At 30.8% G+C, this 16,943-nt stretch overlaps 1 protein-coding gene across 1 annotated transcript in view; it reads right to left on the minus strand.

Annotated features, from left to right (window-relative positions):
- LOC129747932 (mucin-2) overlaps window positions 1-2,800 on the minus strand; it is a 234,663-nt gene extending 231,863 nt beyond the window's left edge. Inside the window, exon 1 of the mRNA XM_055742360.1 lies at window positions 1,752-2,800. The gene's annotated coding sequence lies outside the window, so the exon portion shown is untranslated. The remainder of the gene's footprint in view (window positions 1-1,751) is intronic.
- Between the last annotated feature and the right edge of the window lie 14,143 nt (window positions 2,801-16,943).

Here is a 16,943-nt window from a genome sequence, read left to right on the forward strand (position 1 = left end):
TTTGCGGATTTGAAAAAAAAAACACCAGCACAAGAATATAACACTACCAAAATTCCTGTTCTTCTCAACTTCCGATTCAATTTCAAATCATACCAATAATACTGCTAGATATCTGGTTCATCAAGCTCCATCAGAAAGTACAAAATTATTCTGATTATCGGTCCAAGAAATTCACTTTTATGGGTCCTTGATGAAATTCTTATTTTTTGATATTGTGATCTGAGAATTTCCAAGGCGGTCACACGGTACCAAGTACTTATTTCTCGACCAAAATCATCCAGCACACCTGTATTAATGCCAGATATTCGAAAATGGGCATCAATTCGGTTTAATTGCAAGATAGTGGTGCCATCTATGACTTGAAACTAAAGAAATAGCGTTTGACTATTTAAAATCATTAGTAGTTTTGAATTTGAAGCCTGTTTTTTTATTCAAATTCAGCATCAAATCTATGTATCGTCAATTTACATCATACTTATGAATGATAGTGAAGAAATAAAGCAGTTTGATAAAGTATTATAGCTCAAGTATCAAATTCCTAAACGCTAGAGGAGCATCTCTTCAAACCCCTTTTTAAAACCTTTGAAAATCTTTGAAATTCTAGAAAACTCCTTAAAATACAGTTATCTATTCAAATAATTCGTAGAAGCATTATTATTCACTGTTACACAGTACATTTTTAGAAAAAATCTTGTTTTTGTTGAAAAAACTCAAGTGGTGCTATTCTTATTTCGCACCCTTTTTCCATAGTTTTGGTCCTCAACGCCAATTGCAACGTCCAAAAAAAAGTAAACTTATGCTTGATTTATATGTTAAACAATTCAAAACAATTTATAAAACAAAATTTTGGTGATTTTCAATCATTCATATTTTAATAAGCAAAACACATAGTGGTGCTATTCTTATTTCGCTCACTGTATGTATGAAGTAACCGTTGAAGCAAAGTTTAAAAAACCACATAGAATCGAAGAATTTTATTAGTCTAAATTTTCAGAATCGTATTTAAACACAGATCATTGACATGAAATTAAAATCTTAAGTGCAACCAAAACATTCACATAAAAGATAAAGTGGTTGTGATTTTGCGAGCAAACAAACATTGTCGAAAAGTTCACTTTTCAGCACTGAGTCGCATAAAGCACTTTTTGCTGCTATTTTCATTGTCGAAATGCTGGTTTTTCATCACTGAATTGCATAAATCATTGGAAACCATAGCTACATAAACAAATTAGTAATAAAAGCCTCTCAAGTAGCAACCATCTAAGAAAAGTTTAAACAATCTTTTAATGATGAGCGAATTTTACAAATGCCAAATTTCAGAAACTTTCTTCAAAATACAGATCAGTGGCATGAAATCAAAAACATAAGTGCAACCAAAACATTCACATAAGAATATGTTTGTAAATAAGCCAATTTCCAGAAGTTATTTTAAACAACACCGTTTCCTCCTGAAACCAAGCCTGGAATGTATTTATTGCATATTTTCATACCGTGTCGTTTTATCCATCTACTCCCCGAAATTTTATTGCACTCACCAACACTTGACGGTCGGTTCAAATTTGCTAAATATCTCATAAAAGCTCAACTTTTCCGTCGGGCTCAGTTCATCCCCCCTTTCCTCTTAGAGGAAAGATGCTGTTGACTGTTTCTCATCCCCTGTGACAATGTTCAGTTCAGTTCACATCGCATTTCTCTACCAGCTATAGTTTGCTAAAATGGTTTCATTTTCCATTTTTCGCCTTTATATTCACCTTTTCGGGGTTTTTCCTCTGGCTTCTCCGCTCCCGATTTGCTGGAATCGTGCAGCGTTGCGCTTGATCTTTTTTGATCTGTGTCACTTTGCGCTGTAGCTAGCACTTCTTATTTTTGTGCAATTCACTAGCTAGCACGCTCTCGCAATATTCAAATCATTTTCTTCTGTTTCTCGTTGGCGGAAAACTTTTTTTTCTTTCTTTCTTTCTTTGGAATGTTGATGCCGTCACAAACCTTAGCTTTGACTTCTTGACTTTTCGCTTCTGGACGCTTTTTCACTTTTTCATCACTACTTGGAAGAGCGCTTGACGGGTTGTGATGGTTTGAAAATCTTTTTCATTTTTTTCTTTTCCACTGCACCATTCCCAGAGACGACACTTGGCATTCCAGCTTTTTATGCCTTACCGGCTACATCAATCGCGGGAAGGTACGATGATTTGAGAAATAAAACTCCGGCAAAGTATTTGTGCAGTAGCTGACAGACAGAAGGAAACGGACTAGTCACACTTTTGAAGCCACCAAGCCACCACAATCGTTGAATCTGTAGATTATCCGTTGATGCACTGTGTTTATGACTGCAAAGCAACAGGAAAAAAGCGTAAACTACCAGTTGAAATTCTCGGGAGTAAGTTTGCGTGGACGTTAATTTCGCTACCTTATTTTGTCATATCTTCTTTCTTGACGTTTAAGAACTTTGAATTAGAACAATGCCTTAAATGAGCATTAAAACACTTTTTCACTCCGTGTGTTTTCACTACGACTTTATCCGTTAGATCAATGCTACAGCTCACTGAATTCGGGTGACACAAATTGCGCCAATGCACACAACATCCGTGAACTTCAAGTGTACCCAACTAGGTTCAATAGCGGGATCGCTACTCTCCACAAAGCTCGCTCGACACGAAGAAGGGGACGAAAACTCTCCCCAGGGAACATCTACGAAGACTATCCACTGAACTACGTGACGCGCCGCCGTCTTTCGGAGGAAACAACAAAACAAACCAACCGCGATCGCGACCGGGTTCGAAAATATCGGCCTTCACACGCCAGCTCGATCCAAAGAACTAACTCGGCGATCGGGATGCCCCAATGCAATCGGCCTCCCTGGCAGGGCGCGAAACGGAGCAAGAAGCAAAAAAAAAATCAAAGTTCCACGAAAGAAAATAACCAACAGAAAGAAAAAAAACCGCGTTCAAGTTCAAGATCGTCTCGCGCGCGGCGAGGTGTCTCTTCGGCGGCCGACAATGCAGCGGTATCTCTCTCTTGGGCTTCGAAGAAGCAGATGCTTCGACCGGCCGGGGAGAGTTTTCTTCGGGAACTTCCCATAGTCTTGCTAACACAAGATACCAAGCATCATGCGAGAGCATAACGATGAGACGAGGAATTATGCTAATGCTCGTTCTCTCCCAACCCTACATAGTCAGTCGGTGTGCTCAGCTGAGGAACCAGCTGATTTTAACCCTCTTGATTAGCTTGCAAATAGCCAACAAATAAGCTTCTGCGATGCGCAATTAAGAGACTTCAATTAAAGCGACAAACGAAACCCAAAAGCAGTAATCATCGTTTGTGGTCATCAGTTCTCGTGTCTAGAGTTTTTCAAAAAGTCAATTTGTTAAATCATTGAAAAGCTCAATGTATCATTTTAAATTATTCTTACCTACTGCTTATTGGGATTTATTCCCTCAAGAAGGTTGCAATATTGATTTCATCATTGAAAATTCTGTAATTTCACAGAATTTTAAAGAAATTTTCATCACATAATCTGTGTCAAAGATCACAGACTGTTTCGAAAAATTACAAATTTCACAGATTTATTTTTAAGAAGAGATGTATCATATTAAAATTTTGACAATACTGACAATTTTGACAATTTTGACAATTTTGAAAATTTTGATCATTTTGATCATTTTGACAATTTTGACAATTTGACAATTTTGATAATTTTGACAATTTTGACAATTTTGACAATTTTGACAATTTTGACAATTTGGACGATTTTGACAATTTTGACAATTTTGACAATTTTTTTACAATTTTGACAATTTTGACAATTTTGACAATTTTGACAATTTTGACAATTTTGACAATTTTGACAATTTTGACAATTTTGACAATTTTGACAATTTTGACAATTTTGACAATTTTGACAATTTTGACAATTTTGACAATTTTGACAATTTTGACAATTTTGACAATTTTGACAATTTTGACAATTTTGACAATTTTGACAATTTTGACAATTTTGACAATTTTGATAATTTTGATAATTTTGACAATTTTGACAATTTTGACAATTTTGACAATTTCGACAATTTTGACAATTTTGACAATTTTGACAATTTTGACAATTTTGACAATTTTGACAATTTTGACAATTTTGACAATTTTGACAATTTTGACAATTTTGACAATTTTGACAATTTTGACAATTTTGACAATTTTGACAATTTTGACAATTTTGACGATTTTGACAATTTTGACAATTTTGACAATTTTGACAATTATGACAATTTTGACAATTTTGACAATTTTTGACAATTTTGACAATTTTGACAATTTTGACAATTTTGACAATTTTGACAATTTTGACAATTTTGACAATTTTGACAATTTTGACAATTTTGACAATTTTGACAATTTTGACAATTTGACAATTTTGACAATTTTGACAATTTTGACAATTTTGACAATTTTGACAATTTTGACAATTTTGACAATTTTGACAATTTTGACAATTTTGACAATTTTGACAATTTTGACAATTTTGACAATTTTGACAATTTTGACAATTTTGACAATTTTGACAATTTTGACAATTTTGACAATTTTGACAATTTTGACAATTTTGACAATTTTGACAATTTTGACAATTTTGACAATTTTGACAATTTTGACAATTTTGACAATTTTGACAATTTTGACAATTTTGACAATTTTGACAATTTTGACAATTTTGACAATTTTGACAATTTTGACAATTTTGACAATTTTGACAATTTTGACAATTTTGACAATTTTGACAATTTTGACAATTTTGACAATTTTGACAATTTTGACAATTTTGACAATTTTGACAATTTTGACAATTTTGACAATTTTGACAATTTTGACAATTTTGACAATTTTGACAATTTTGACAATTTTGACAATTTTGACAATTTTGACAATTTTGACAATTTTGACAATTTTGACAATTTTGACAATTTTGACAATTTTGACAATTTTGACAATTTTGACAATTTTGACAATTTTAACAATTTTGACAATTTTGACAATTTTGACAATTTTGACAATTTTGACAATTTTGACAATTTTGACAATTTTGACAATTTTGACAATTTTGACAATTTTGACAATTTTGACAATTTTGACAATTTTGACAATTTTGACAATTTTGACAATTTTGACAATTTTGACAATTTTGACAATTTTGACAATTTTGACAATTTTGACAATTTTGACAATTTTGACAATTTTGACAATTTTGACAATTTTGACAATTTTGACAATTTTGACAATTTTGACAATTTTGACAATTTTGACAATTTTGACAATTTTGACAATTTTGACAATTTTGACAATTTTGACAATTTTGACAATTTTGACAATTTTGACAATTTTGACAATTTGGACAATTTTGACAGTTTCGACAGTTTTGACAATTTTGACAATTTTGACAATTTTGACAATTTTGACAATTTTGACAATTTTGACAATTTTGACAATTTTGACAATTTTGACAATTTTGACAATTTTGACCGAAAAAAAACGATTAAATTAATCTTTATTCATCAATTGAAAAGTGGTTCTCATTAAATTTTGTGGAAATGTTATCAATTGCATTTTAGGATTATTTATAGTACACAAAAGCCCCTCCCATCAATGAAGAATAGTCCCCCCTTCCCTCCTTAACGAACCAAATCTATGAAAATACACTTTCCTTAAGTGGAAAAGTCTGAAGAATCGATTGGTTCTAGTTTCAGACACCGCACGAGCTTACGAATGGAGATATTGTGTCTTTTTGATCCCTTATTCCCTTATATTTTTTAAACAATCCAGAAAAAACGCTGATTTAGATTAGAAAATTTTGAACAGAAATAATCCTATCTTGTGTGATTTTTTTTTCAAGGAATAAAATTTGGCTATTTGAGCTGCCAATCGCTTCGAAAGATGGAGTTATGGCTGATTTCATTGAAATATAGGAAAATTGAGCCCTATATTTTTTCAATTCATTGAAGCTTAGTTCTTTTAGAAATGGAACAGTTACGAATGCGTGTATCTCAAAAACCATTCGTTTGATCTAATTACTTTCTGTGAAGGAAATGAAGTTTATTTTATGATAATTCAGGAAAAAGATTGAAAAAAAATATTTTTAGTTTTTTGTTAGAATTTTTTTTTACTTTATCTTTGGTATTTCCCATCGGCCGGCGCACACTTTTTTCAGTTATGATATTGATCAGTTTTTACAACTTATATTTCGTCCACTCGGTATTCTAGGTGGCTGCATCCTGCTCCTTCAATTTCTGCTACTTTTCGCTCCAATACTTCTCTTTTAAAAAAAAACTGAGGGCAATTTAGTGGATACAGCTGATTCGAAAATAATAAAACTTAATTATTTTTGGGGCCACAATAAAGCATGGATCACGCAAAATCTGGACGCATCAAAAAGGGTTTATCTCGGAGCTATGTATCTATATATATAAAAATGAATTTCTGTCTGTCTGTCTGTCTGTCTGTCTGTCTGTCTGTTCCCTATAGACTCGGAAACTACTGAACCGATATGCGTGAAACTTGGCAGGTGGGGGTATTGGAGGCCGGGGAAGGTTCCTATTATGGTTTGAGACCCCTCCCTCTCTTATGAAGGGGGGGGAGGGGCCTCACGAACAAAAGACAATTTTTCGCATAACTCGAGAACCAATCAAGCAAATGGTATCAAATTTGGCATGGGGTGGTATTAAGGAACGAGGAATATTTCTATGAATATTAGGTACCCCTCCCTCCTGTCAGTGGGGTGATAGGAAGGAGGGAGGGGGGCTACCTTACATTTTTTCATATATCTCGAAAACTAATCAAGATATTGGAACCAAATTTGACATGGGAAGGTATTTGGATACGAAAAATATTTCAATGATTATTTGAGACCCCTCCCTATTTCCTGTAGAAAGGGGGAGGGGCCCTCTTTAATATTTTTTTAGATAATTCAAAGACTAATAAAGCAAATGGAACCAAATTTGGCATGGAAGGGTATTTGGATACGAAAAATATGTCTATGATTATTTGAGACCCCTCCCTTTTGCCAGTAGGAAGATTTAAAAGGGAGGGGGGCTCTTTTATATATTTTTACATAACTCAAAAACTAATTAAGCAAATATAATCAAACTTGGCATGGGCGGGTATTTGGGAACGTGACAAGTTCTAATGATTGTTTGAGACCCCTTCCTTCTACTAGCGAAGAGAAATGAAAGAGGGAGGAGAGTTTCATATAATTTTTACTGCATAACTCAAGAACAACAACAACAAATGGAACCAAATTAGCCATGGAACGATATTTGGGTACTAGAAATGCTTCTGTGAATATTTGGTATCCCTCACTCCTTCAAAGAGGTGGATGAAAAGGGGAAGGAGAGGTCGCTCTTACAATTTTCAGTATAACTGGAGAGCTGATCGAGCAAATGGAACTATATTTGGCATGTGAGGGTATTTGGATACGAAAAATGTTTCTATTATAAATTCAAGCCCCCCCTTTTTTCAGCGGAAAGACATAAAGAGGGAAAGGGGGGCTTCCATAATTTTTTTTTGCATTACTCGAGAATTAATCGAGCAAATGAAACCAAATTTGGCATCAAAAAGTATTTGAGCACGAAAATACTTTTTCTATGTGAAACAATTCCTTTCTTGCAGAAGGATGATAAAATTGGATATACAGGAAGGGAAGTGGAGGCCTACATGTAACTTTTTTTTACAATATCCGAGAAATGGACAAAACTTAACATGGAAAATGATTTTGGTATGATTCTATGATTATTTGACACACCATCTTCCTTTCAGTGAGTAGGTACATGGGAGAAGGGAGGTGAGTTCAATATATTTTTGTTAGCATAAGTTCTCAATTTATGCTAACGAAGCCAACAAATGGAAACAAATATGGCATGGAAAGGTACTTGGTTACGAGATATGTTTCTACGATTGTTATAGACCCTTACGCTTTACAGAGTAGAGAGGGAAAGAAAGGAAAGCGCTCCATATAAATTTTGTTTTAAAGCATAAAAACTTATTAACCAATGGAACTATATTTGATATAAGAGGATTTTTGGGAACGAAAAAACGTGTATGATTATTAAAGATCACGACCTCCATTCAGCAGGGGGTGAAGGGAAAGGCAGGGGGGCTTTTTTATCAGGTTAGCATAAATCCAGAGCATATCAAGCAAAAACAACCATATTTAATAAGTTGGATTGTTTGCGTACGATTAATTAGAGACCCTCCAGACTGATTAAAATTATCAGATCTTTAACACAAATCTATAGAGCAAGATTCAGAATATTAGTTTAAGTTATCTTTATGTTTCAATTCGTTTTATAGCGGTTGCTTATGAATTATGTTATAATTTGATTCAAAATAATGCCAATAAAACAATAAAAATTTGAATAATTGAATAATATCATTTGATTTTGAAAGGTGTAGCAAAGCACACCGGGTCAGCTAGTACGAAATAAAAATGTTTTGTAATCAAAATGTAGGGTTTTTAATGCACTTCAGTGGAAAAATAAGAAAAGAATTATTCCGATGTTGTTTTGATGAAAATACGAACTTTTCGTCGAGAACCACTCCTCATAGTTTGGACACCCTATTCACTGACCTCAGCGGCCATTTTGTTCCACAATCTCATCATCTCTGTTGCATTCCGAGTCGTCCTACTAATTTTCTTCATCTTTTGCTTGACAATTGTCTACAATTTTTCGATAGAGCGGAATTGAGGGCAGTTAGGTTGGTTGATGACTTTCTTGTAAACTTATCGGCGAAAACGATTTTGAATTTGGCGAAGACATCACCCCGAACAATGGCTTTGTAAAATTTTTGGCCAGGAAGCCGCCCAAAATCCATCTTCACGTACGTTTCGTCATCCATGAGGATGCATCCGCCGTACTTCGTTAGAACCTTGTTGTATAACTTCCGGGTCCATTTTTGGCTTCTACATTCTTCTTCAATGTCCAGTTTGGTTGCTTACTGGCCCGATAAGATCGTATTCCTTCGCGCAGACGAATCCTTCTGACGGTGCACCGGTCGGCATTGAATTTCTTGGCGATGTGATAGTCCGACTGCCCTGGGTTTACCTTGATCGTTCTCAACACCTTCAAATGCAGTTTTCGATCCTTAGGTCCACTTGAACGCTTGGTATGAACCTGCCGATCGATAGTATGCATCTCACGGAACCATTTGAGAACGCTGCACACGGACGATTTGACAATATTTAAAGATTTCGCGATTTTTGAACCCGACCACGTCGGGGTTTTTGACGTAGGTGTCTAAAATTAATTTTCGTCTCGCGGCTTTCATCACCTGAAGCTTTTTTGAAACAAAACGAATCGTAATGAAATTTTCAGCACTGATAGCGGAATCATTTCCGAGCAAAGTACTGTCAAAACATTCTAGATCCGACAACTAGCAGCGCTATGGTGTAATAAACAGTGCGTCCTGATTTTCGGTGATCCATGCTTTAAGACAAAATTTTTTACCGGAAGAGAAGTGATATTACAAAACGAAAAAGAATGAGAAGAAAAGCTTACAAGATTTCCAAAAATAAATGCATTATACAGTGAAATTTGATGAAAAATTCAAAAAATGTAATAAATCCGAGGGTGAAAACACAGCGGCGTGGATATTGGAAAAGGCCAAGACCTTTGGAAAGGATTTGAAGTTTTAGAAAATATAATCAATTGCCTATTTCGCTGTATCTAATCATATTCCTGACTAAGTAGCTCCACTTCTTAAAAATAAGCATCCCACGATTACGTATGTAAAACATGGGTAAATTTGATTTAGGCGCTTATGTTTTCTCATTTAGTGTATTCGCCAAAATTCAAGTTCCCTTTTTAAATCCAGAATGACGTTTCGTCACTCAACAAAGGAACAATATTTAGGACAATTTTTGCTTGGCAAAGCAGCTACAAGTAATCTTACCGAACATATGTTTTGCACATTTAAACACATAACCAAAACCTTGCAAAAATACTTTGAAAATACAAAAATGCCTATTGAAATTTGGAGGGGAAAAACCTCGCCAGATAAAAATAAACAAAATTACTTTTCACTCCCGGATTGAAAACAGCGCAAAGAGCATCCTGAATGCACACTCATAAAAAATCTTTTCCCCTTTGAAAAAAAATTAAATATAAAAATCTATGGACTTTAAACCAAACAAATTTTTACATTCCTACTTAGTGGTTGAATTTACAAACAAGAGAATTTTTTTTCTGCATACAAAATTGATTTTGGTCTTTTGATAACTGTTCTGAATAATTATGCTGACTTTCAAACCATCTTTTGTTTTAAACTAAATTTACCAAATACAGTCAATTCATTTGATGTTAGTGATCTTTCATAGGGATAGAGGTGGAGTTTAACATTCAATTTTAAACTCAAAAGGCCATATAAACTCGAAATCAAAACTACCTTTTATAATATGTATAACGTTTCTAGTTTAGGTACATGCCGATTTGATGAGCGAAGCCAGTAATAAAACATAAAACAGTAAATATTAGAATTGTTTTATTTTGCTACTCAAAGAGAAGTTTTGGATGCTGTTAATCTCAGCTGTCTTTGAGGAGTAATTTTGTGGTGGAACCATAAAATTGTTCAACTTCAACGTTCTCACGCAATAAAAATCGGAATTTTCCACCGTGCTCACAAATCATCGCCCAGCCTCCAAGTTCAAGATCACTCTGACATTAACTGGGATCTTCGCCTGTATCGTCATTACGATTGAAATGCTTTGGCGGAAAGCGCTTCATCTCACGAACTCCAGCTGGGTCCCACAGCAAAATCAATGGCGCGCTTGCATGTTCGGTTTGAACATTACCCATTCGTGAAGCCATTTCGTGGTACTCAGTTTGTGGGCCGGATTTTCTTTGAACTCAGTTGTTTCTTAACCAAACCAAACAAAGAAATTCGTACCATCCGACTAAGTTCGGAAGGGACTGAAGATCACGCAAGGCACGTTGAAGTCAATCGACGAAGTAAAATGAAAAATTACCTTAAATAAATTTTAAGAAAATCCATAAACAGGTCTAATTTTATTGTTGGTCTAATCTTTATAAAGATATGATTTGGTTAAACTTCCTTGAAGAAAACATAGTAAGTAGAGTTCTTAACGTGATAACTCAACTGTTCAAGCTATTGTACTCCAATCATTAGTTAACATTTATGACCTTAACATTAACCTTCAATTTTTTTACTTCAAAAAAAGCGCGGTCCCAAAGCATCGTCAACGCATGGCCGGAAAATCCGTGTGGAACGATCGGAAGAAAGGAAGAAGCCGCGATTCGGTATTATTGTTTCCTAGACTATTTTCTCTATCTTCCGTGTGTACTTTCGGGTTCACTGAGCGAGTGAAGAAAGAAAACAACAGACCAGATTTATAATGGGGAAAGAAAAATGACTCGATGGAAGAGAGAATGGCAAACAAACACCGTTGCTTCGTGTCGTCGATTTGGAATCTTTTTTTTTTTTTTTCATTCGAGCCTAGTTTTTATTGGTACACAAAACCGCTACATTCATTCCGGTGGATGACGTTGGAGTTTGTGCATCGCAGAAGTTTGTGCCTTTGTTTACTTCCCCCGAGGGAATCGTTGGAAGATGAATGTGAGATGAAAAACATGATTACACAAATTATATTTTGGATTCTCCCGAGAGCATAGCATAGCATAGAATTGGTTGATATCGTCGATTGATATGTTTGAAATTATTCAAATATTTGTAAAATAACTTTAAAAAGCAACGAATTGTTCATTCTCATTCAATCACGTTCATTCAAAATGCTTTAACGTTTTGACCTCCAACTTAAGAAAAGAAAATAACGAAAATAACGAAAATAACGAAAATGACAAAAATGACAAAAATGACAAAAATTACAAAAATGACAAAAATGACAAAAATGACAAAAATGACAAAAATGACAAAAATGACAAAAATGACAAAAATGACAAAAATGACAAAAATGACAAAAATGACAAAAATGACAAAAATGACAAAAATGACAAAAATGACAAAAATGACAAAAATGACAAAAATGACAAAAATGACAAAAATGACAAAAATGACAAAAATGACAAAATGACAAAAATGACAAAAATGACAAAAATGACAAAAATGACAAAAATGACAAAAATGACAAAAATGACAAAAATGACAAAAATGACAAAAATGACAAAAATGACAAAAATGACAAAAATGACAAAAATGACAAAAATGACAAAAATGACAAAAATGACAAAAATGACAAAAATGACAAAAATGACAAAAATGACAAAAATGACAAAAATGACAAAAATGACAAAAATGACAAAAATGACAAAAATGACAAAAATGACAAAAATGACAAAAATGACAAAAATGACAAAAATGACAAAATGACAAAAATGACAAAAATGACAAAAATGACAAAAATGACAAAAATGACAAAAATGACAAAAATGACAAAAATGACAAAAATGACAAAAATGACAAAAATGACAAAAATGACAAAAATGACAAAAATGACAAAAATGACAAAATGACAAAAATGACAAAAATGACAAAAATGACAAAAATGACAAAAATGACAAAAATGACAAAAATGACAAAAATGACAAAAATGACAAAAATGACACAAATGACAAAAATGACAAAAATGACAAAAATGACAAAAATGACAAAAATGACAAAAATGACAAAATGACAAAAATGACAAAAATGACAAAAATGACAAAAATGACAAAAATGACAAAAATGACAAAAATGACAAAAATGACAAAAATGACAAAAATGACAAAAATGACAAAATGACAAAAATGACAAAAATGACAAAAATGACAAAAATGACAAAAATGACAAAAATGACAAAAATGACAAAAATGACAAAAATGACAAAAATGACAAAATGACAAAAATGACAAAAATGACAAAAATGACAAAAATGACAAAAATGACAAAAATGACAAAAATGACAAAAATGACAAAAATGACAAAAATGACAAAAATGACAAAAATGACAAAAATGACAAAAATGACAAAAACGACAAAAATGACAAAAATGACAAAAATGACAAAAATGACAAAAATGACAAAAATGACAAAAATGACAAAAATGACAAAAATGACAAAATGACAAAAATGACAAAAATGACAAAAATGACAAAAATGACAAAAATGACAAAAATGACAAAAATGACAAAATGACAAAAATGACAAAAATGACAAAAATGACAAAAATGACAAAATGACAAAAATGACAAAAATGACAAAAATGACAAAAATGACAAAAATGACAAAAATGACAAAAATGACAAAAATGACAAAAATGACAAAAATGACAAAAATGACAAAAATGACAAAAATGACAAAAATGACAAAAATGACAAAATGACAAAAATGACAAAATGACAAAAATGACAAAAATGACAAAAATGACAAAAATGACAAAAATGACAAAAATGACAAAAATGACAAAAATGACAAAAATGACAAAAATGACAAAAATGACAAAAATGACAAAAATGACAAAAATGACAAAAATGACAAAAATGACAAAATGACAAAAATGACAAAAATGACAAAAATGACAAAAATGACAAAAATGACAAAAATGACAAAAATGACCAAAATGACCAAAATGACAAAAATGACAAAAATGACAAAAATGACAAAAATGACAAAAATGACAAAAATGACAAAAATGACAAAAATGACAAAAATGACAAAAATGACAAAAATGACAAAAATGACAAAAATGACAAAAATGACAAAAATGACAAAAATGACAAAAATGACAAAAATGACAAAATGACAAAAATGACAAAAATGACAAAAATGACAAAAATGACAAAAATGACAAAAATGACAAAAATGACAAAAATGACAAAAATGACAAAAATGACAAAAATGACAAAAATGACAAAAATGACAAAAATGACAAAAATGACAAAAATGACAAAAATGACAAAAATGACAAAAATGACAAAAATGACAAAAATGACAAAAATGACAAAAATGACAAAAATGACAAAAATGACAAAAATGACAAAAATGACAAAAATGACAAAAATGACAAAAATGACAAAAATGACAAAAATGACAAAAATGACAAAAATGACAAAATGACAAAAATGACAAAAATGACAAAAATGACAAAAATGACAAAAATGACAAAAATGACAAAAATGACAAAAATGACAAAAATGACACAAATGACAAAAATGACAAAAATGACAAAAATGACAAAAATGACAAAAATGACAAAAATGACAAAAATGACAAAAATGACAAAATGACAAAAATGACAAAAATGACAAAAATGACAAAAATGACAAAAATGACAAAAATGACAAAAATGACAAAAATGACAAAAATGACAAAAATGACAAAATGACAAAAATGACAAAAATGACAAAAATGACAAAAATGACAAAAATGACAAAAATGACAAAAATGACAAAAATGACAAAATGACAAAATGACAAAAATGACAAAAATGACAAAAATGACAAAAATGACACAAATGACAAAAATGACAAAAATGACAAAAATGACAAAAATGACAAAAATGACAAAATGACAAAAATGACAAAAATGACAAAAATGACAAAAATGACAAAAATGACAAAAATGACAAAAATGACAAAAATGACAAAAATGACAAAAATGACAAAATGACAAAAATGACAAAATGACAAAAATGACAAAAACGACAAAAATGACAAAAATGACAAAAATGACAAAAATGACAAAAATGACAAAAATGACAAAAATGACAAAAATGACAAAAATGACAAAAATGACAAAAATGACAAAAATGACAAAAATGACAAAAATGACAAAAATGACAAAAATGACAAAAATGACAAAAATGACAAAAATGACAAAAATGACAAAAATGACAAAAATGACAAAAATGACAAAAATGACAAAAATGACAAAAATGACAAAAATGACAAAAATGACAAAAATGACAAAAATGACAAAAATGACAAAAATGACAAAAATGACAAAAATGACAAAAATGACAAAAATGACAAAAATGACAAAAAATGACAAAAATGACAAAAATGACAAAAATGACAAAAATGACAAAAATGACAAAAATGACAAAAATGACAAAAATGACAAAAATGACAAAAATGACAAAAATGACAAAAACGACAAAAATGACAAAAATGACAAAAATGACAAAAATGACAAAAATGACAAAAATGACAAAAATGACAAAAATGACAAAAATGACAAAATGACAAAAATGACAAAAATGACAAAAATGACAAAAATGACAAAAATGACAAAAATGACAAAAATGACAAAAATGACAAAAATGACAAAAATGACAAAAATGACAAAAATGACAAAAATGACAAAATGACAAAAATGACAAAAATGACAAAAATGACAAAAATGACAAAAATGACAAAAATGACAAAAATGACAAAAATGACAAAAATGACAAAAATGACAAAAATGACAAAATGACAAAAATGACAAAAATGACAAAAATGACAAAAATGACAAAAATGACAAAAATGACAAAAATGACAAAAATGACAAAAATGACAAAAATGACAAAAATGACAAAAATGACAAAAATGACAAAAATGACAAAAATGACAAAAATGACAAAAATGACAAAAATGACAAAATGACAAAAATGACAAAAATGACAAAAATGACAAAAATGACAAAAATGACAAAAATGACAAAAATGACAAAAATGACAAAAATGACAAAAATGACAAAAATGACAAAAATGACAAAAATGACAAAAATGACAAAATGACAAAAATGACAAAAATGACAAAAATGACAAAAATGACAAAAATGACAAAAATGACAAAAATGACAAAAATGACAAAAATGACAAAAATGACAAAAATGACAAAAATGACAAAAATGACAAAAATGACAAAAATGACAAAAATGACAAAAATGACAAAAATGACAAAAATGACAAAAATGACAAAAATGACAAAAATGACAAAAATGACAAAAATGACAAAAATGACAAAAATGACAAAAATGACAAAAATGACAAAAATGACAAAAATGACAAAAATGACAAAAATGACAAAAATGACAAAAATGACAAAAATGACAAAAATGACAAAAATGACAAAAATGACAAAAATGACAAAAATGACAAAAATGACAAAAATGACAAAAATGACAAAAATGACAAAAATGACAAAAATGACAAAAATGACAAAAATGACAAAAATGACAAAAATGACAAAAATGACAAAAATGACAAAAATGACAAAAATGACAAAAATGACAAAAATGACAAAAATGACAAAAATGACAAAAATGACAAAAATGACAAAAATGACAAAAATGACAAAAATGACAAAAATGACAAAAATGACAAAAATGACAAAAATGACAAAAATGACAAAAATGACAAAAATGACAAAAATGACAAAAATGACAAAAATGACAAAAATGACAAAAATGACAAAAATGACAAAAATGACAAAAATGACAAAAATGACAAAAATGACAAAAATGACAAAAATGACAAAAATGACAAAAATGACAAAAATGACAAAAATGACAAAAATGACAAAAATGACAAAAATGACAAAAATGACAAAAATGACAAAAATGACAAAAATGACAAAAATGACAAAAATGACAAAAATGACAAAAATGACAAAAATGACAAAAATGACAAAAATGACAAAAATGACAAAAATGACAAAAATGACAAAAATGACAAAAATGACAAAAATGACAAAAATGACAAAAATGACAAAAATGACAAAAATGACAAAAATGACAAAAATGACAAAAATGACAAAATGACAAAAATGACAAAAATGACAAAAATGACAAAAATGACAAAAATGACAAAAATGACAAAAATGACAAAAATGACAAAAATGACAAAAATGACAAAAATGACAAAAATGACAAAAATGACAAAAATGACAAAAATGACAAAAATGACA

The sequence above is a fragment of the Uranotaenia lowii genome, chromosome 2 (assembly GCF_029784155.1).
Source record: "Uranotaenia lowii strain MFRU-FL chromosome 2, ASM2978415v1, whole genome shotgun sequence".
Lineage (NCBI taxonomy): Eukaryota > Metazoa > Arthropoda > Insecta > Diptera > Culicidae > Uranotaenia > Uranotaenia lowii.